Source organism: Tetrao urogallus (genome assembly GCF_951394365.1).
Source record: "Tetrao urogallus genome assembly, chromosome: 1".
NCBI classification, from domain to species: domain Eukaryota; kingdom Metazoa; phylum Chordata; class Aves; order Galliformes; family Phasianidae; genus Tetrao; species Tetrao urogallus.
In genome coordinates, this window is record NC_136813.1 from 5590754 (window position 1) to 5612145 (window position 21392).

Genomic DNA, 21392 nt, shown 5'->3' on the forward strand with positions numbered 1-21392 from the left:
GGACTGAGTCAAACCAACCCCGAGAACAGCAACGTACACTTAGAAACTATGTATGTAGAAGGAGACTGTAGACTCCATCCTCCTACTTACCAACAACAGCATCTGATACTCCTCATGGAAGACAATGTCCATGTGGGGGGATTTTCAGAACTTCTTCAGATGGTCAGTTGCACAGTTCATTCATTTTTCACTTTTGTGAAAAATTAAAAAAAAAAAAAAAAAACAAAAAAAAACCACAAAAACGGTAAGGATTCAGATACATATCTTCTTAAGCTGGTAAATTCAGATGTCTGAACAATATGTTGACTGCTGTAAATTGCCTTCCTGAAGTGATTAATTACTCCCATACATTGTGTATTCCCACACAAGTCAATCATCGCAGGAAACAAAATTCTGATTTTTCCAGCTAAGAAGTAATAGCAATTGCTACACCCACATCTGACTGTAGGTTTTCCCAAAAGCTACACAAGATGTAACAGAACATCAAGTCAAATACAAAATATCTGAGAGGAGTAGACTAAGGTTGTATGGGAACATGTGTAAAAAGCAGTGCAAAAGGGATCCCCGGTTTAGGTAGCACTTGGCAATTTAGGCCATACACAGATTTAGCAATTTTTGAAGTTAAACCCTTTATTCATTAATTTCTATTATATGAATAATTGCTTCAGAAAAGCATTTCCCATGAGTGTGATGTTTTTGCTGTGACTGTGAATAAATCAGCAATGGAATAATCTTTAAAGGCAGTGCTAAAAAAACAAACCAAACCAAACAAACAAACAAAAATAAAAACATGTCTGAGGAGGGAAAACTGAAGAAACTAAACATAAATAATAGAGAAAAGTTTACAAAAACTACACCACAAACTCATTAAAAATGCATTTATATTATATGAAAAAAAAAAGTGTTGAAAACTGTATTACCTATGCTTACCATTGCAGATCTGACATTCAGTGTATTGATCAAAACCCTGTTTTGTCAGGGAAATGTTTAAAAACACCATTTTCACATAAACTCAGTAAGCAAAGGGACACAAGGAAATCTTTAAAGTGTAACTTGCAATTTTGAGGCTTTAATCAAGAAAGGAATGATGATGAACAGATTGTTGAGTGACTAATAATTTAGCATATTTTATTTTCTGTTTTACTTTTAAAGGGAGCCACTGGAGGAAAAGCAACAGTCATCATTTTCCAAAAAACATTCCAAAGCTCCTAGTTAGGATACTACAATGTGGCACCACAAATCAAGATGTAACGCTGCTCCTTTGCCTTAAACGATCCCTCAAGGATATGAAGGCATGTTCTCATAAAAAGATAATCACAAGTTAAAAACAGAGAAAAGATGTCCCTGCTCATGGTAGAGCTTTTGGAACTAGATGATCTTTAAGATCCTTTCTAACCGAAGCCATTCTGCGATTCTATGCTTAAAACAATTTAGCATTCCTTGTTGTAAGAACTTTGTTTTAATTGTTTATAACTACCTCACACTTTAAGCAGTTGACAGACTCAAAATTTTTTGATTCCTTTCGTTTTGTTTTCTTTGGCATTCAAAGTTATCTCATGGGGGGATTTTATTTTCTGTTTCAGAAGAGCCAAGATGACTGAAAAAATGTTTTGGAGAAAAATTCTATTGGCAAATATTGTTTTGCCTACTCTAACAAAACTTTAGAGACATTTTTCTTTGAGATGTCCTTTCACAGTTCTTGCTATATCAATAACTTGTCACACAGAATCACAGAATCGTAGGGGTTGGAAGGGACCTCCAGAGATCATCAAGACCAACCCCCCTGCCAAAGCAGGTTCCCTACAGCAGGTCGCACAGGTAGGCATCCAGGCAGGTCTTGAACATCTCCAGAGAAAGAGACTCCACAACCTCCCTGGGCAGCCTGTTTCCAGTGCTCCATCACCCTCACTGTAAAGAAGTTCTTGCGCACATTCGTGTGGAACTTCCTATGCTTCAGTTTCTTGCCGTTTCCCCTTGTCCTGTCTCCATGTACCACTGGAAAGAGTCTGGCTTTACCACTCTACCCACCACACCTTAGATATTTATAGACCTGGATTAGATCCCCTCTCAGTCTTGTTTTCTCAAGGCTAAACAGACCCAGTTCACTCAGCCTTTCTTTATAGGAGAGATGCTCCAGGCCCTTCACCATCTTTGTGGCCCTCTGCTGGACTCTTTCCAAGAGATCCCTGTCTTTTTTGTACTGGGGAGCCCAGAACTGGACGCAGTACTCCAGACGAGGCCCCACCAGGGCAGAATAGAGGGGGAGGATCATCTCCCTCGACCTGCTGGCCACGCTCTTTTTAATGCACCCCAGAATGCCATTGGCCCTCTTGGCCACGAGGGCACACTGCTGGCTCATGGCCAACCTGTCATCCACCAGGATGCCCAGGTGCTCCCCTCCAGCAGCTCATCCCCCAACCTGTGCATGCAATTATTCCTCCCCAGATGCAAGACTCTACACTTGCTTTTGTTAAACCGCATCTGGTTTATTACTGCTCAGCTCTCCAGCCTATCCAGGTCTCGCTGAATGGCAGCACAGCCTTCAGGCGTGTCAGCCAATCCTCCCAACTTCGTATCATCAGCAAACTTGCTAAGGGTGGCCACTGTTCCCTCATCAAGATCATTGATGAAGATGTTGAACAAGACCGGACCCAGCACAGACCCCTGAGGAACACTGCTACTTACAGGTCACCAACCAGACTCTGCACTGCCAATGACAACCCTCTGTGCTCTGCCAGTCAGCCAGTTCTCAACCCACCTCACTGTCCACTCATCTATCCCACACTTCTTCAGGTTTGTTATAAGGATGTTGTGGGAGACAGTATCAAATGCCTTGCTGTCATTTCCTCACTCCATGAATATCCAGATACATTAGGTTCTTTGGGGACTTACTCAAGCATCTGATACGGAACTACACATCTTTAGTGTCCCAATTGAACTCCAGAGCTCTTTCCTGACCACTTCTACTCTCCCTTGCTACTATATAGTCTACCTATATGATGTTCTTTCAATGATACATACTATTTAATATGAGCATTGTCCATCCCCAAGCACTGAGGAATCTTTAATAGAAGAAAGACATCATTGTTATATAAATATGAGAGAAAAGAAGGTACAACTAATTGGCCAGGCAAACTTATTCCTGAAACATCCTAACTTCTGAGAACAGGACTCCTCAATGTTAGTTCTAATTTTACAGCTCTGGCTGCAGCATATTTTATATGTGCATGTTTATGGATCATGTGCACCATAAGACACAAAGTGAAGTGAGGTGGTTGCCAATCATTTCATCTGAACTACACTTTTTACCAATAATAAAGGCTGAATATGAGATGTAATTATGTTTCCATATCATACATATTTGCATGGAGCATATTAGCCTTCAAACATTTGGAACAAAATTGTATAAGTTGAGAAAGATTTTTACTTTATGTCTGGCAGTGAAAATGTTCAGTTTGTTTATGTTTGATATTAATTATGAAAAGGTGGATATCAGATTAGTTTTAATTAGCAGTATTCTGGCAATCACAAGTCTTTTTGGGCACAACTTCATTTCTCTAGTAAAGAAAAAGAAGCCTCCTAATGGTGTTTTCTGATAAGCACACATGAACTATAAAAGGTGTGGGAGACAGATCAATGAAATAAATATTTACAAAGGATTAAGGCCTGTAAATTATGTATCTTTCAAAGAATGTAACTTTCCTGTCAAATATCTTATTGATTTTTTTTTTGGCTCTTTAACACTTCTTCATCTCTGGTGAGCGCATATTAATGAAAAAATAATATATTGCTAAGTTTCAAAGATAACTGACCTCTTCAGCTACTGTTTCACTTCTGTATAGATATCAAGGAGAACTTGAAAAAATGCATAAAAATGTAGGAGTGACAATACTTATACTACTCTGAATACATCTGGAGTGGTCAGTCTTACTGATGCTTTAGCCCAAGTACAAAACTCATTATATAACCAAGAGCCATAAGATTCATACTGTATGCTTTGGGAAGGTGAAAAAACTGTTCTGGACAACATTTACAAATACAAGAACATTCCCAGTGGTCTCATCATTACATTGCAGGATGAGTTTCAAATGGCTGTACAAACCAAGAGATCTAGTAAAGTCAGCTTTCCCTGTTGACCCAATATAATGCAAGGATGTCTTAATTTCCCCAAACTTGGCCAACAGCAGATATTAAGGAAGAATAAGAAGAGATCAAATACATATAATACTTTTTCAGAAGGTCCTGGCTCCTGCAAAGAATATAAATGGGACTGGGAACATGTACTAAAGAAAGAATATAATCCTCTTTCCATTTAAGCTTACAGCAGAACACGGATGTTTTCAGGACTCAGTAGCTAATTAATAGCAGAAAATGTTTAAATAGGTTAAGTTGCTGTACATGCTTTGAAATTCAATGAAACAGAAAAATCTAATAAGCAAAATCAGGCTCTTTTATGTAAACTAATCACTTATGGTTAAGCTCTCTTTGTAACATCTTCACTGCATTATTCCACAGACAATAAATTACTCCTTTCAGTGAAGGCAATATTTCTCAACTCTTACGCAGCATAAATCATGTTTTCTTCTCAATCTGACATGCCAGTTTTATTTTAAACAATTGCAGTGAAGTGTGTGCCACAATTCACATGCCATATATTACCTTCTATCAATTTAACTGCCACAATCATTGCTTTACAGTTTGAGTTTCATATTTATGTATCTTGTCAGCTGGGAAAACAAATATCTTGAATTCAGTTGTACACCCCAAGAAAAGCAGAATATTATATTGGATAAGGCTGTCAGTAGCACCTGGAGATTTTCAACATTATTTTGATAGGCCAGCACTTACACAGTTGTTAATGATTTTGATAACTAGTAATAGATCATATTTCTGAGGCCCAAGGAAGTGTCTTTATTTATTATTACACACTGTTTACTTTGAAATACTTTAAAGCAATTGGCTGTTAAAACAGATAACTGGATGCTGAATGTTTTATGATGGAGTGTTGTCATTTCTAGAGCACAATTTTGATTAGTTTGATATCCCTGAGAATTAAAAAAAATAAAAAAAAAACAAACACAAAACTTGTTTTAATTACATTAATTGCTCAGCATTATAGTTCAAAAAGCTGTAATTGCTAAGCAGTTCCATATGTTATACATGAGAAAAATGACCGGGCCTTCAAAACTAATGAGCAGCCATGCTCAGTTTTCAAGCTGAAATCAAGAATCAGCATAATTTTCATATTTTGGCCTGCACAGAAGTTGTATGAATAACACCAGGACCTTTTGTCCTGGTGGACAAAAGCTTGGCCATGAACCACCAGTGTGCCATTGTAGCAAAGAAGGCCAGTAGTATCCTAGGCTGCATTTCAAGGGAAGTGATCCTCCCACTCTACTCTGCCCTGTTGAGGCCACATCTTGATTACTGTGTCCAGTTCCAGGCTACTGACTCCAAGAAGGACAGAGAACTGCTGGAGAGAGTCCAGCAGAAGGTTACAGAGATGATGAAAGTCCTGAAGCATCTAAGCATCTCTCTTGAAAAAGCTGATTGATCTGGGGCTGTTCAGATGGAAACAAAAACAAAACCAACCAAACAAACAAACAAAAACAAAAACAAAAAAAGGAAGACTGAAAGGGGAACTTATCAGTGTTTATGAATATCTAAAGATTGGCTGTCAAGTGGACGAAGTCAGGCTCTTATTGGTGGTGGTGCCCTGTGACAGGAAAAGGGGAAATAGGCACAAACTGGAACACAGGAAGGTCATGTGAGCATGAGAAAAAACTTCTTTCCTTTGAAGAAGTAAAGACTGCTCCAGAATACTGGCATAGGCTGTCCAGAGAGGCTGTGGAATCTCTTTCTATGGAGATATTCATATCCTGCCTGGACGCTTTTCAGTGCAACTTACTGTAGGAGACCTACTTTAGCAGGGAGATTGACTCAATAATCTACAGAGATCTCTTCCAAGCCCTACAATCCTGTAATCTTGTGATTTGGCCATTCATTTTCTACCAATGGTTAATTGATGGAAATCAGAACTGTAAACAAATACAGGCCATGATAATATGATCATGATTTCATCTGGCCGTAAGTGCTATATACTCTTCACCCCTAGTTCTTAAAGAACAGGATTCCTTGACATAAAGAGGTGACATGAATCTAAACGGATAAAGCGTAAACTTTATGATCCTTCAATTTGCATCTTACTACTTCTGATACTTTTAAGTATCAACTCATAACTGGTTTATTAATAAACAGATGTCTTGAAGGTATGCTTAATGATCTGTGTATGGGAACTGCTGAATCACAGCCTGAACCTCTGATTGATCACTGAGGCGAGCAATGAGACAGCCACGGGAGCACAGGTGAAGGCAATTCACCTAGCAGTGGGAAAGGATCTCTTCTGGAGATCCCTCATTGAGAGTTTTGTAGCAAGCCTAGGACATGGGTAAGCTTTCTATCTATTCTCTTTTTGTTATTATAATCTGCTTTGCCAAACTCTTGTTTATTTCATAATTAGAACATCTCTATATTCATTGACTATACAGTCTGATAGTTCTTTAACACCTCTGCTTCAAAAGTCATGAAAAATTGGTCTAAATAGCTGTAGATTAGAGGTACCCACTGTTGTACCACTTCAGTTGAAAAGTTGCTCTTTGAAGTCTGCGTTTTTCTTCTTTTGACAACAGATCAAACACTAACTCATTGTTTACAAATTTACTATTAAAACGTCCATTATGAAAATGATGAGTGACAAAATACTGTCACAATTCTTCAGAAAGAACATGTCTATTAAAAATGCAACGTGCAACATCACTAATGGAACTCCCCATCCTTGGAAATCCTCTTAGAAATATAGCAAAGTCTAAGTCCCAAGGAAACAAAACTTCCTCCTAATGGAGTATCAATATTCACCTATATTATTTTTTCATTTGTATATAAAGAAACTTAATTCTCTATATAAGTATTCAAAGTGAAGGTGAATGGTCAGTTTCCTGTGATAATGTCTTCCCACGATTATTTACTCTCAGTGTGATCCTACGCTTTCTTTCAGTGTGAAAGTTTCTGGCTCCAGCTTTCAGTCACTGGAACTGAAAGACTGTTCAAATCATATCTAAAATTTTGTAAATAGTTAATGATAATACTTGGTACTTGGTACACAGTACACTGTACACAGGTAAACTGTTTGTGTTATTCTTCTCAATCTCAATTTATTTTGAGCTCTGATATGTCTGTAAAAGTCTGTGAACAAAACTGAATGTCATTTCCCAGTATTAGTCTCACACATATGCCATACAAAAGTAACATTACCTACAACATGGTGCTCCTCATTTTATAACAGGAATTCACATTCTTTCTGACAGTTTATACCCTGGCTTTTGGTGGATCAGTTTTCTGTAAAATAAAGGAGGATATGTAGCTAAATTTTCCTCCCTGAAGCAGCACAGAAGAACAGAATAAACATCCCAGGGCACCTGGCTTCTTGGCTTTCTAGTGAAAGTGGGAAGGGATACAACAGGACCTTATTTCATAAGATATCCGTGGAGGTGGAATACTATCCCAGTGTAATAGAAAATCTTGTCATATTTTTTTCAATTTCTTCTTTTTAAAAAAAAATGTTTGAAGAAGAAAGTACAAAGAATACAGAGATTCTGTAGAGCAGAAGAAAGGTTAGCAGATAGAAAAGGTGACTTTTAGTTGATTGTTGGAGTGATCTTGTAAATTACCCACATAAAATAAGAAAAAAAATGTGTGCAACCTTGAGAGCAAGGAACACTGTCACAGTGTCTCTCTTAAGCAAATGCATTGTGTACTATCTAGTCCAGCACCTTTTTCTAAGCAAGGTCAACTTGACAAGGTTGCCCTGGAATGTGTCTAAACAGATTTTGAATATCTCCAAAATGGAAATCACAGCTTCTCTCTTTGAGTGCTTGATTGCTCTTATAGTAAATTAAACAAATAAAAGAAACTGGTTTTCTGATCTTTAAATGTAATTTCATGTATTCCCACTTATGACTATCGCCTCTTTCCTTCCAACGACTACAGCGAAATGGCTCAGTCCATCTTTATACACCAATAAGATCTGTCCTGAGCCTTCTTCATGCTAAAATTCCCAGCTTTCTCAGTCTCTTTTTGTATGGTATCTGCTCCAGTCCATCTCATTAATCCACGAGCTCAGTGATCCTAGTGATGTCAGGTATCCAGGTAGTACCTTCTGGTTCTGTGCTGGACCTGACAGAAGCCCGTATTTGGTCATGCATCTGGTCCAGCATGTCCTTATCAAAATAAGCAGTGGCAGCTCTGAAGTCAGTGCTGAATACATGAACTCTTTGACTGTTGGGGGAAGTGTTTTTCAAGCTTCACTGGAAAAAAAAAAGAAAAAAAAAAAAAAGAATCTTAAAGCCCTGGAACTGATTTATACGTCCACCAGATATTCAGTGTTATTTGGTATAGCAGGTAACAGCAGATGTAAATCCCCATCCAGTGAATCACACACTCTTCCCCTGCAGACTGAGGGACAGAGTTGGAAGGGTTAAGGTGAGAAAATTGTGGATCAAGACAAAGACAGTTTAAGAAGCACAGGAAAGAGAAAGAAGGAGAAGGAAAAAAAAAAAAAAAGAACAAGGTAAAGCAATTAAGTGATTCAAAGGCAATCACACGGAATACACTACCAACATTCTAGACCAATGCCAAGCCAGTTTCCAAGCAACTACTACTTACTCAAAAAAAACCTAGTCCCTGTTTTTATTGCTGAGTATAACATTATATAGCATCAAATATATCTTTTTACAGTGTGAGTCAGTTGCCCTGGTTGTGTCCCTTGTACAGCTGCAGCTTTCTCTTAGAGAAGCAGTGAGAAACAGAGAAGGCCTTGAAACTGCACAAATATGGTTCAACAAAAATTAAAATACTGTTTTATCAACACTGTTTCCAACATAAATCTAAAACATAGCAGCATGGAGGATGTTATGAATAAAATTAAATCCATCCCACATAGATGCAGTACAGGAAGCCTCTGAACTTTGACAATTCTCAAGAGCTCAAACATAGATGTTCAAGAAAGACTTTTATCTTTAGAAACTCACTTTAAAACTATTTTCCAGTAAGTAAATTCTTGATTTCTGCAAATTAGTTCCCTTGAAGATGCTTCAAATTTTAGAACAGAATATCTCTTCCCTTCCAAAAATCTTCAAAAAAAACCAAAAACAAACAAACAAAAAAACCCAGCATATGCAAAATGACTAGCTGTTTTCAAAAATCTGATTCTCATCCACTAAGTGCACAGTTATGTGAGTAGACTGAAAATCCAGCAAAACTTTCATATAAAAATAATAAAAATTTGTAATTAAATAAAATTTAAAAATTAAAAAATTAAATTTACCATTAATGAATTTCTTTCTTAGGAAAGACCATTTAGAGGCTAATATCCCACATACATCTTACTTAGGCTTCATTCTGCAATTCTGCACAAGATAAATTTCACTCATTATTGCAATTTTATCAATTACTTCTGCTCTTAATTATTACATTACGAGTTTACAGAACTAAACATATGAGCCAAAAAGAAAAAAACAATTTTCAATGTCAAATTGGTTGCAGTATTAAGCATGTTGCAATATTATGCTGTATTTATAAAAGGCACAGGGGATTTTAGCCAGTAAGAGCCGACAATGGAAGGATTGTAAAAAAAAAAAAAAAGCAGCATATTTTTATATCTAGAGTATTAAAAGCCTCTTGAAATATTACTAAATTCAGCTAGAAGGCCATAATCCAACAATTCTCTTGCTAAAAGACCAGTCTTGCACATCCTGCCAAATCAAGAACTTAGAAAGCCATGTCCCTTCCTAAAGAGGTCTCCAAAACTGAATACACAGGCACTACGAAAAGAAAAATGAAAAGTCAAGACCCATACAAGCAGCCTTTTGTAAAGGCTCTAAAGTAGTTATCCATTTACAATCATTCTCTCATTCACAGAGAATATATGCAAATATATTCACAGAGTTTGCATATATTGACTGGTCCAGTAAGAACGGCCACACAAAACATTACTTCTCACCAGTTTCCAATAGGGAAACTCCAAAGATGACCCTAATGGAGTATATCTTGTTTTTTTTTTTCTTTATCATAATAAGGACTTTCCCCATTTTGCTTTTTCCTTTTTCATTTATTCTTTATTACTGTTACTTTTTTTGTGGGAGCCCACAACTCTGAACTATATATCTACTTCTAGCCAAGGTAAAACCTCAGGTTCCATTAAAAAACAGCCTATTGAAGATAATGATAACAATTCTTCATTTACATCAAAAGTTGTCATAGTTACATCAAAGTTGCATGTTCTCCCCACTGCAGTACTTAAAGAAGAGGAACCACAAACAAGTCAAATCATGTCCATGTAGAATCTAGATGGTTCTTAGAGAGAGTTTTCTAGAACTCCTACCAAAGTTTTGTTCCAAACAGAACATGACCCACATCCCAGACAAGCTGGGATTTCACCACAATTTTTTTACCAAGATTAACAGTTCTACCAGCAAGTATCTTCATAACTTACATATAAAAACAATTGCTAAGTCTTGTCATATTCAGAACTTTCTGGAAAATATTTTTCATCCTATTGTGGTCAAAAACGCTCATTTGGGAGAAATAATTTTGCTTGTATTTTTTATAATCAAATAATATGTACACTTCTTGACCTCTTCAGGTCACAGTTAATTTATTATCACGATTAATGCAGACAGTATTGCCTTCCTTCTACGCACTCCTGAGATTTACCACATGAGGTATTTTTAAGTATAAATCCCTTAACATCTGCCTTAATTTAGTAGATAAGATCATTAACAGCCATTATATCTAATCAACATCTAATCCTTGTAGAAGGGATTCATTAGCAGGATGAAAAGGGAGCAGAAGCCCACTAATGATAAATGTTTATTTTCCTTGAATAAATTTCCACAAGGGAAGAGCTGGAAACACTTTAAAAAACTCTTCCAGAACAACACTGAGCTGCAGATTGAGCTATCACCCTCAAGCAGCAGGTCATTAAGAACACGGTGCTTGCTTTTATATCTGTAATCACAAAAGAGGTTTTTCACAAAATGGAGAAACAGTTTGAATTTAACAAAGTATCATTAGAACAATATTTTGCTTGTGGTGACATCTGTACTCACTGAAGTACAAAACTCTTTCCTGAGAGAAAGTAATATCATCATGCTCTCCAAAGCTTTTCACTGTATGGGGAGATATACAACAGCATATCACAGCAACAAAATTTCTGAGGTCTATATGAGAAGAAAAGGAGTGTGACTGTTATTAAAATTATCCTCATCCTAAATCCAAAAGGCAGCACCATGCTAGCTATTAGGAAGAAAAATAATTCTATCCCAGTCAAAACCAGAACAATGTGGAAGGCCAGAGTGATTTGAGAGCATTCAGTATCTGAGAGGGAACACAGTGATTACATACATTCCTGCCTACAGACCTCAAAATCTTTTTGTAATATTTTTTCCTTTTGGATACTAAAGAATACTGCAGGGTTTTAAACTAGTAGTCCTAATAAAATCTCTAAATAATTCAAATCTTGCTGACAAATGTTTTTTTTCAAGCCATTCTCCTCCTCCCCATATTTTTTTTTACAGGCAAATTCTGGCTGCACTCATAAATAGTAAAGCACCTCCAAATTATTTAAAAGGCTTTCAGTGTAGCATAAGAATTTGTTCAGATCCTAAATGGAGGATGTTCAAGTATTTATTTTTCATATGTTTGTCATGTTACTTTTGTTGGTTTATACAAATGCAGAAATTAGTCTATTAACCATTTATATAAGCAATCCTCTGCCAAATCTTTATTCATCCTTTGGCTGAACGGAGAGGATTTGAAGAGTCTTAAAAACCTATTGATCCTCAAATAATCTATGTATTATTTCATGTTTGGTTTTTTTTTTTCATGTTTAACCTCAAAGATACACTTAGAGACTAGTGTCATTTTATTTCTAGATTTCAGTTTATTTTTGTATTAAAACTATACTGAATGAAACTCATGCAAATCATTGAAGATTGGGACAGAAATTCAGATATAATACTGTGCATTTCTTGAAAAGTATTTATATCTCTGTGTTACATAGCAAGACTCTGATTCCTTTTCAACTTCTCCAGTGCAAGACTTCTGTGCTGTAGTAACAGATTTGACAGAATGTATATCATATTGACTCATCCTCACCTGACTATAGGTTGGTAGACTCTGGCTGAATCATGACCATGAACCATTCCATTCTAGAATGAACACAATTACAATTTTGTAGCACGCTTTTTGTTACCATTAAGATGGTGTACTGAAGCCAGATTGAAGAAATGTGTGTAGCTGTAGTTGTTGTGTGATGTTTTGAACTTAAGACTTAGAATTTTCAGGTTCTCTTAGAAGACTTAGTAGGATGGTACTTTCAGTCAGTTTGTGTGCAGGTACAATAAGTGTGGGAAAACTGAATGGCACAGGGTAGGAAAAGATGAATCATCTTATAGCTCTGCAACAAGACATGTCTCAGGATATCAGCAGGACAGGAGAATGGATTCTGAAGTACTGGCCAACACTTCCAAAGAATTAATCCTAAACTCACATAGTCGTTGATCACTGAACTTGTCCCACTCAAGTTCATCAAAATATCCTAATTTTGAGGAATAATAACATTTGACTATTTTTAGAAAAAAATTCTTGACATTCAGCCCACAAAGCCTCTACATTTCTGATCAACATGACCTCCAATCAGTGGCACTAGTGTTCAGTTCCTACTTAGTACCAGCTACACTAGTCGTCTATGTTCTGAATTCAAGGACAGTCCAACCATCTGGTATCTGTATTTTCTCATGTAAGCAGCCTGCTCCAACCTAAAAGTTCAGACTACCTACAAATTCCATCTGTCTTCATTGCAGGTTATGTCAAAACAAAATTTCTGCTCAACTTCCTGCCTGAGCTTGTCAATGTAAGACTTTATGGGTCTGCTTGAGGATGAAGGCAAAATGAGACACTCTGCATTGAGCATGATCAAATGATCTTCCCAGGAGAATAAGCTAAGAGATACGAAAGCTAATTTATGATAGACAAGGAAGATAAGGGTTTATGTTGGACTAAAAATGGCCCTGATGACACTGAACAGAACTGTAGACACCACGTTTGGTCCCATTCCAGGTTAGACTTTTATGACATATTTCTTTTCAGTAGATTTTTCAGAGTTCAACAACAGCAAATTAATATCAATCTACAGAATTCTGTAATGAAATCTACAAGAGACACCTATTTAGTTTTTGCCCTTTGTATTTGTCCTTGTATATCAAGTCAGTTTACCTACATCTCTCATTTTGCATATGTTTTATTGTTGTTAAAATCTAAAATCCATACAGAAGTTTCACAGATGTGAGGTTTGACATACTCTAAGCTCTGTCAGTCTCGGGGATATTTTATTAATTTATTTTTTCAGCTGTGATAACACTCAAGAAACAAGATGAGCAGCCCCAGAGACAATTTTCATAGTGATATATGCAGCTACAGATAGGACTTAACACCAAGGTCAGGAAAATTCACACAATCTGTTTGAGAACATAATGTTGCAAAACTGAACTCATAAATAGACTTTGATGAAAAAAAAATGAACGAAGATGAATAGTGAGAAGTGTGTGTTCATTTGTCACTAACCATCTACTTGATATTAACCCCTACCCAGAAAATGCCTTTCTCAGCATATGAGATGAGTCTCCATCAGATTGATCAGATTGTTCCATTTGAAATTTAGTGTCTGCTCTTTCCCCAAGCTAGAAGTAGTTCTCTATCTACACTGATTCTTGAAAGCTGAGTTAAAATCTTGTCAGTAAAGGGCTAACTAAATTTTTGCCACTTTTCATAAGACTGCCCTAAAGTCTAAATGCTGGTGCACCATCAAACTTCCAGCCAGGCATGGGAGAGTACATAGCACAGAAAAGGAGCAAGGGGAAAGAACCAGCAAGATTCACTCCCTCTAAGACAAAGTGAAAGATTCAAAATCAGAAGGCCTGAATGGACACTAACCAACATTTTCTTGAACATTACACCAGTGTCTGTGCAATGGTCATTATATTATCCAAACACCTACCATCTCCCATATTTAGTTTGCTAGTGGGTCATTAATGTGATTAATTCTACGCCATTTCACCAGAAAAAACAGCAACAACAACAAAAAAAACCTTACAACAGAGAATGGATGAGGAATCTCCTTCACTGTATTACCCAATACGTTTTTAATAAATCAGATTAACTGAAACAGACATATTTTTGGGATAGAAAACATTAGGCTTTTAAGAAATATGTGATCTACATACACACTGAAATTGTCACTGGATACAAACATGCATTGTTGCCTCTCATCACAAAAGAGTCAGCTTCTACTGCTTCCTGTCTGAGATAGCTATTGCAACATGTGACAAATGGGTGTCTAACTCAAGCAGAAGGATTAACAAAGCCTAGATTTATTTTAAAAGATATTTTGAAATCTAAGCACGTTACCATTAATTTAATGTTACTTCCTTTTTCACATGTGTTCCACATGGTTTTTATGTAACAACTGCATGCCCCTCAAGAAAACACCTACACGAGATGTTTATATTTGTCCAGAGACTGTGAAGGGATAAACATGCACCTATTTAACATTTATGTTGATATTCCAGCATATTAAATAGTAGGAATCCAAAGCCAGTAAGAGAACCACTGAGGATTTGGATGATTCTGAATAGGTTCCGGTCTGTTGTAATTGAGGATATCATGCCTTCTTTCCCAGACACAAAATAAGGATGCTTCAGGCTGGTCTAGTGGTTTAATTCTACATATCAAAGTTTCATGAGAAGAGACACAGACATATCCACAACATATTGAAGTCTGAAACCCTGAATGTATCAGGGTGAAGAGCAAAAACTCTTAGTATTCATGAAGGCAGTATTTCACTCTAGGTAGAATACAGTGGATATTCCAGACAGTGGATAGGACACTCACATGTAGTCACCAACTTCACTTCTGTACAATGTGTTCTGGGGTATACTAGTACATATTTCAGCAATGAAATACAGCAGACATCTACATTTACAACATGGAACACCCAAATCTGAACAAAGCCAACAGGGAAACCATGTGCTGTGACTTAAAAATAACGACAGGGAAAAGAAAAAACAATACACGCTTTTAAAAAGTGTTAAGAGCAGGCTGTAAATTTAGCAAAAATAAGCAGCAAGTCAGCATCATTTGGAGTATATTGAGAGCTTCAGTCATCACTTTCAGGGAGCTTCCTACCTCTTACCCATTTTATTTCATTCATGTTATATGGATAACAAGTTAATGCGCCGTATTGTTTTTGCCCCTACTTCACTGTTCCACCAAATCAATTTCTGCCAGTGAGGTTTGTTTTGCTCTCATGCCTCCAGGTATTTACTTATACTTGGGATTTGTGCTTTGTGTTGTTATTGTTGTTTTTGCCCTGAGCAAGTTATTCTGGTTGCTTAAGCAATGCACCACTACACACACAGTGCTAAAACCCAGAATGCAGATGAAGGAACAGGTACACTGCATACTGCAAATCAAACATTAACACGAGTTCTGTGGGTACCTTTTATTTTCTGGGGAGGGTGGTGTAATTCAAGCAAAAACACTATTTTCTGCACACAAGTCCCAAACTTCTGCCACCTTTATTCTTTTGGATCAAGTCTGATTAAGTACAGAGGGTTCACCAAAGGAGGTAAGTTAGGTTATGCCTTTAGGCACAGCCCTGAGCAAAGAGTGCAAATGAGGGATCCAAAGGCTAAGAACTACTCTGAGAAGGTTAATTATTTCTTTCACTCCCTCATTTGTTTGCTTCATTATTTTTAGTTTTTAAATAACTGTGGATAGCATAAAACACATCTATATTTTCACTGCAAAATTGAACAAGATGGAGTTAGAGGAAATAATTTTAATTCTGACATGCTGGGGGGACTTTGGCTGGCCACCAGACCCCAATCAGCCATTCTCTCACTCCCTCTCCTCAACAGGACATAAGGAGATAATAAGATGGAAAAGATGGAAAAGATGGAAAAGGACATGGGTAACAATAAGGACAGGGATAATGCATTTACAATCAACAGAAAACATAGTCAACATAGGGAAGATTAATTTAATTTGTAGTCAATTAAAAATAAAAGAGAATGTTGAGAAACAAAAACAAAACTAAAACCTGCCTCTCTCCATCCTCCTTGAAAGGCTCAGCTTCTCAATTCTTCTCCCTCCTCCACCAAGAGCAGTGCATGGGATGAGAAATACGGGTTGCAGTCAGTCTGTAACACTTAATCTTTGCCATACCTTCTTTCCTAGATTTTTCTCCTGCTTCATCAGTAGTCCATCCCATGGGCTTCAAGAACTGTTCCAGCATGTGTCTTTACCACAGGGTGAGAGAAGCTGTAAGGAGAACATGGATGGCCCCATCATGCATTTGGTTTGGCCAGCTAGCACTCTGCCAGCCAATTCCAGCCCATAGCCAGGGCTTTAGCCTGTGCCAAGAACCATTACCAACAGCCAGTTTAATTGGAAATGGTTTTGAAGGAAAAGAGTACTTAAAAGTACTATAAATAAACCAAATGGAGCAAGTTGGCCTCCATTCCAGAAACAAGTCCCAGGACAGGACAGTATAATTTATTAATATAAAACAATTATAGAGTCCCAGAATCACAGAATTGCTTGGGTTATAAGGAACATTAAAAATCATGTAGTTTTAACTCTCCATCCACTAGATTGGGTTGCGTAAGGCAACTTCCAGCCATAGCTACTAACAAGTGAAAGAAGATAATGACTGAGTACATCTCTTGAATGGTTGGCCAGTCAAATGCATTTCATTCACAATGCTTTTCATCAACCAAAATCATAACAGCATTTTTACTGCTTTTCTCTCTGATTTTGTGGGAAATATAAAAATATGTACTTCCTATGTTCAACTTACTCATAGAGATCTCTTCAGGAACCAGGGTATTCCATATCTTGTGCTTCCCTGGCTGCTCTTAAACAGGAAAAGGCAGAGCAGAAACTGGATACCTATAGCTTATATCATCAAGCTAACACTGCTGACATTGGTATATCTAGAAAACTCACCTGAGACCACTGCACAATTGAAGGTTTGGAAGCTGTCTTCAGCACATAAAACTTGCTGGTTAAGAAATGTCTCTGAGGCTGAAGAGAAGAAAGTAGGTCACGTAGGACTGATACAAACAGCCTTTTTTTCTACAGGGCTGGACGTGCTTAGCAGTCCTGAATTGTTCACAGCAATCCAATTTGAGAGAGATAAATTTGGGGCTCTGGCATTACAGCATTTAACACTTTTTGAACAGGAGTACATTCACTCTGTATTTGCTCTCACCAGGATTTATAGGAATCCATGTTTAATTACTGCAGTACTGGCAGTCCTCCAGCTCACATTCCACACTATCCCACTTCCTACCATGCTGCTATTAACAGATATTTCCTAATATACAAAGAAAAGAATCACAACCTCTAAAGCTTAGTTCAACTATTTTAGCATATCTTGCACCAAAATAGATAAAATTATTTGTATTCACATCATAGAAAATAATAACAATAAAAAAAACAATTCCTATTGCGTTGGATCACAGTCCAATTGTTAACTCCTAAACAGCACCTTTGCACTATTTGAGAGAGCTGGTTAGCACCAAAGCCATGCAAGGCTCACAGACCATAAGGATGTCATGCAAACCATGTGTTCTGACATTAATGTTAATGTCATTTTAATATTAGTATGTATTAATATAGATAAACTTCGCATAGTGGCCATCCATTCTCTACGATGAAAACATACATGTGCATATACACATAAGTACTTTAAATTGTATAGTTGTATCTACATGTGGTATATTACCTTTCTAACACCCTCTTTTATGTTATTACTAAGAAGAGTCATAACAGGTTTTCCTTATTACAAGCTACATGTAAATGATAAATGTCTCTATCAGAAGGGCATGCTACTTCTCAAGGTCACCGCTTTCTTAGCAACAGAAGAAATGACAGCCTGGTTGCCCTCATGACATTCTGATTCCCAAATTGGATAAAAATGGATTTGATGGATGTACCACTTTTTGGATAAGGAATTGGCTGGATGGTCGCACTAGGAGAGTTGCAGGCAATGACTCAGTGTTCAAGTGGAGACTGGTGATGAGAGGGGTTCCTCAAGGATTGGTGTTGCAATCTGTATTATTTAACATTTTTGTAGGCAGTGTGGACAGTGGGATCAAGTGCACCCTCAGCAAGTCTGCAGATGACACCAAGCTGAGTGTGCAGACACACTAGAGGAAAGAAATGCCATCCAGAGGGACCTGGACAAGCTTGAGAAGTGGGCCCATGCCAACCTCATGGAGTTCAACAAGGACAAATGCAAGGTCCTGCATTTAGAGAAGGACAACCCCAAGCACAGATACAAGTTGGGCAGAGAATGGCTTGAGAGCAGCCCTGAGGAGAATGATTTGGGGCTGTCAGTTGCTGAAAAATTCAACATGAGCTGACAGTGTGTACTTGCAGCCCAGAAGGCCAACTGTATCCTGGGTTGCATCAGGAGAAGTGTGACCAGCAGGTCGAGGGAGATGATTCTGCCCTTCTGCTCTGCTCTCATGAGACCTCATCTGGATTACTGTGTGCACTTCTGGAGTCCCCAACACAAGAAGGACATAGAGCTGTTGGAGCGGGTCCAGAGGAGGGTCATGAAGGGCAACAAGAACTAGCACATTCAACATATACGCAAAGGAATGATTATCAGTGGCACGCAACATAACAGCATTGCAGGGAATCACTTTGGAGCAATCTTGTGAAGAATGCACGAATGTTGAGAGATCTGCATATGTACGCCAAAACTCCACGCTACAGGCACTATTCACTGTGCAGGAAGTGCTATTTTCTGTTACTCATGGGCAAAATGAACTGCGGAACGTGCTGGAAGAAAATTATCTAATGATAATCATGATTTCTAAGGAAGACTTTCTGAATTATACCCCTTATGTGATTTGTACAGAACTACGATGTTCTCTTCTGATCAGAAAATTATACTTACTTCTGAAATGACTTTTTAGATTACATTTTTTTTAAATCATTTTTCTTCCAGAGAGACCTGGGTCCTGTAAATTGCTCATTTTTGACATATTTGAGGATCTTTTAAAAAACCATTTTCTCAGTATACTTATATATGCTAAATGTTAATCATATCCTCAGTCTCAAGAAACGTACTTGACTATTTTAATCTTGGAAGAATGTTCTTATTCTCTTTGAGACAGAAAATTATAATTGCAAGTAGATTTCATTGCTGTCCAATGCCCTGCTACTCTTCCTTTGATTTAAACCTTTGGTGGAAAGGAAATAAATGTTACCAAATCCTAATTAAAGAAATTCACCTGCTAATATAGTCATTTGCCATTCTAATTTAAAAAAAAAAAAAAAAAAAAAAAAGTTTTATTAAGTAAGAGCTGATGATTTGAGGTAGCAGCACCTTTTTAATCACAATACAAAGCTGCAACTGCTTAGATAACTCTTGACTGTGCTTCTAAATTATACTTCTGGTAAAGAAGCAAGAACTGAAGGCTGACATTTTAAAACTCGAATTGTTAGATGCTTTCTTTACTAGCATTTTACTTGACTGCTTTTAATTCTGCAAAGTTGATTTATGATAGCAAAGTCTAGCACACAATAAATTTCACTCTGAGTGGATAGAGGTGCTGTCAAGTCTTATCATCTTTAGAATGAAGGCAGAAGACCCCGGCACAACTCACTTCTAATTAAATTTTACTCTCCATTGAACACTCTGCTGAAGTTCACAGTTGCTGGCAGCACAGGAGAACCTAGGGTTGTGGTGCTGTGTTTGGTACATCTACAGTTTTTTTCTGCATTTCTGTAAACATTCTTGTATTTTATCACCTCATCAAAGCTCCAAGCTTCATTCTTAATACACTAAAACAGGCATGTTGTATGTTGCTTCTGGATCTAGATAAATGTCGGGTGCAGAGTGAACCTTTATAAATCCAAGACTTATTTGCTTTAAATTATAGATGATGACAGAAAGCTTGAGGACAAATATATCAAATTAAAGATTAACACAATTCCCCCAGCTGCTATAAATAAATTTTTTAAAACTCTAATTTGTTCTATTTTTCAAAAATAAGAGAATATGCATCCCATCAAAAGGGCAAGGAAGAAGTAAATGTACTCCCCACAGGGAAAGAAGTGTAAAATAAACATTTACAAATCCTTCTACATCATGCTTTCTTAACATTCAGCTCTACTCTGATTGTGATAACTAAATAGGAAGTTGGCTGTGGTATTCTCAGCGTTCTTAATCATCTCACTGTTATACTGTGTTGCCATTGTCTTGTTCACCTGTTCTAATTTCATATTTATGTCGTATTTTATTCAGGACAGGAAATGTTGTACCTATGGATTTTGTGCAGCACCTTGAACAAACTGGTTATTTGACAAACAAATTGTCAGGGTGATTGCAAGTAACAAAACATGAGAAAGAACTTTTACTCATGACAAAGAAGCTGGCATGCTCCTTCCAGTTCATAGACAAGGGTCAAGTGTCCAGGAACAAATCATAATAAAGAACTCTAAACCATGAAGAAGATGACTGTTCTTCTGAATACAGAATAGGCAATGAATGGACAGTGGACAGATAGAAGCCCTACAGAAAACAGCATAGAGGGACTTGGATGAAAAGATCAGCATGATCTAGTAATGTGCACTTGCAGCCCAGAAGGACAACTGAATCCTGGGCTACATGAAAAGAAGTGTAGCTATCAGCTTGAGGGCTACATGAAAAGAAGTGTAGCTATCAGCTTGAGGAAGGCCAAAAAGTTTATTAAAGGGCAGGAGCATCTCTTCTGCAAAGATAAGTTGAGAGAGTTGATGTTGTTCAGACAGGAGAAGAGAAAGATCCATGGAAAGATCATATAGCAGCCTTTCCAGTACCTGAAGAGTACCTTCAGGGAAGCTGAGGAGGGTCTTTTTGTTAGTCAGTGCAGTGACAGGACAAGGGGTAACAGTCTTAAGCTATAAGGAAGAAATGCATTACTACAAGGATGGTAAAGCAGTGGAACAGGCTTTCTGGAGCAGTGATGGCTGTCCCATCTCTGTCATTGCTCAAGGCCAGGTTGTATGGACCTTTGGGCAACCTGACCTAGTGGAAGATGACTCTGCCTATGGCAGGGAAGTTGGAACTAGATGATCTTTAAGGTTCCCTACAATGCAAACCATTCTATGATTCCATGAAGTGGGTACAGAATAATAATCTTTTGTATGAAATAGCTATCCTAGACCAGCATAACCATAGAATCCTTTGAGTCAGAAGGGACCCTTAAATGTGATGA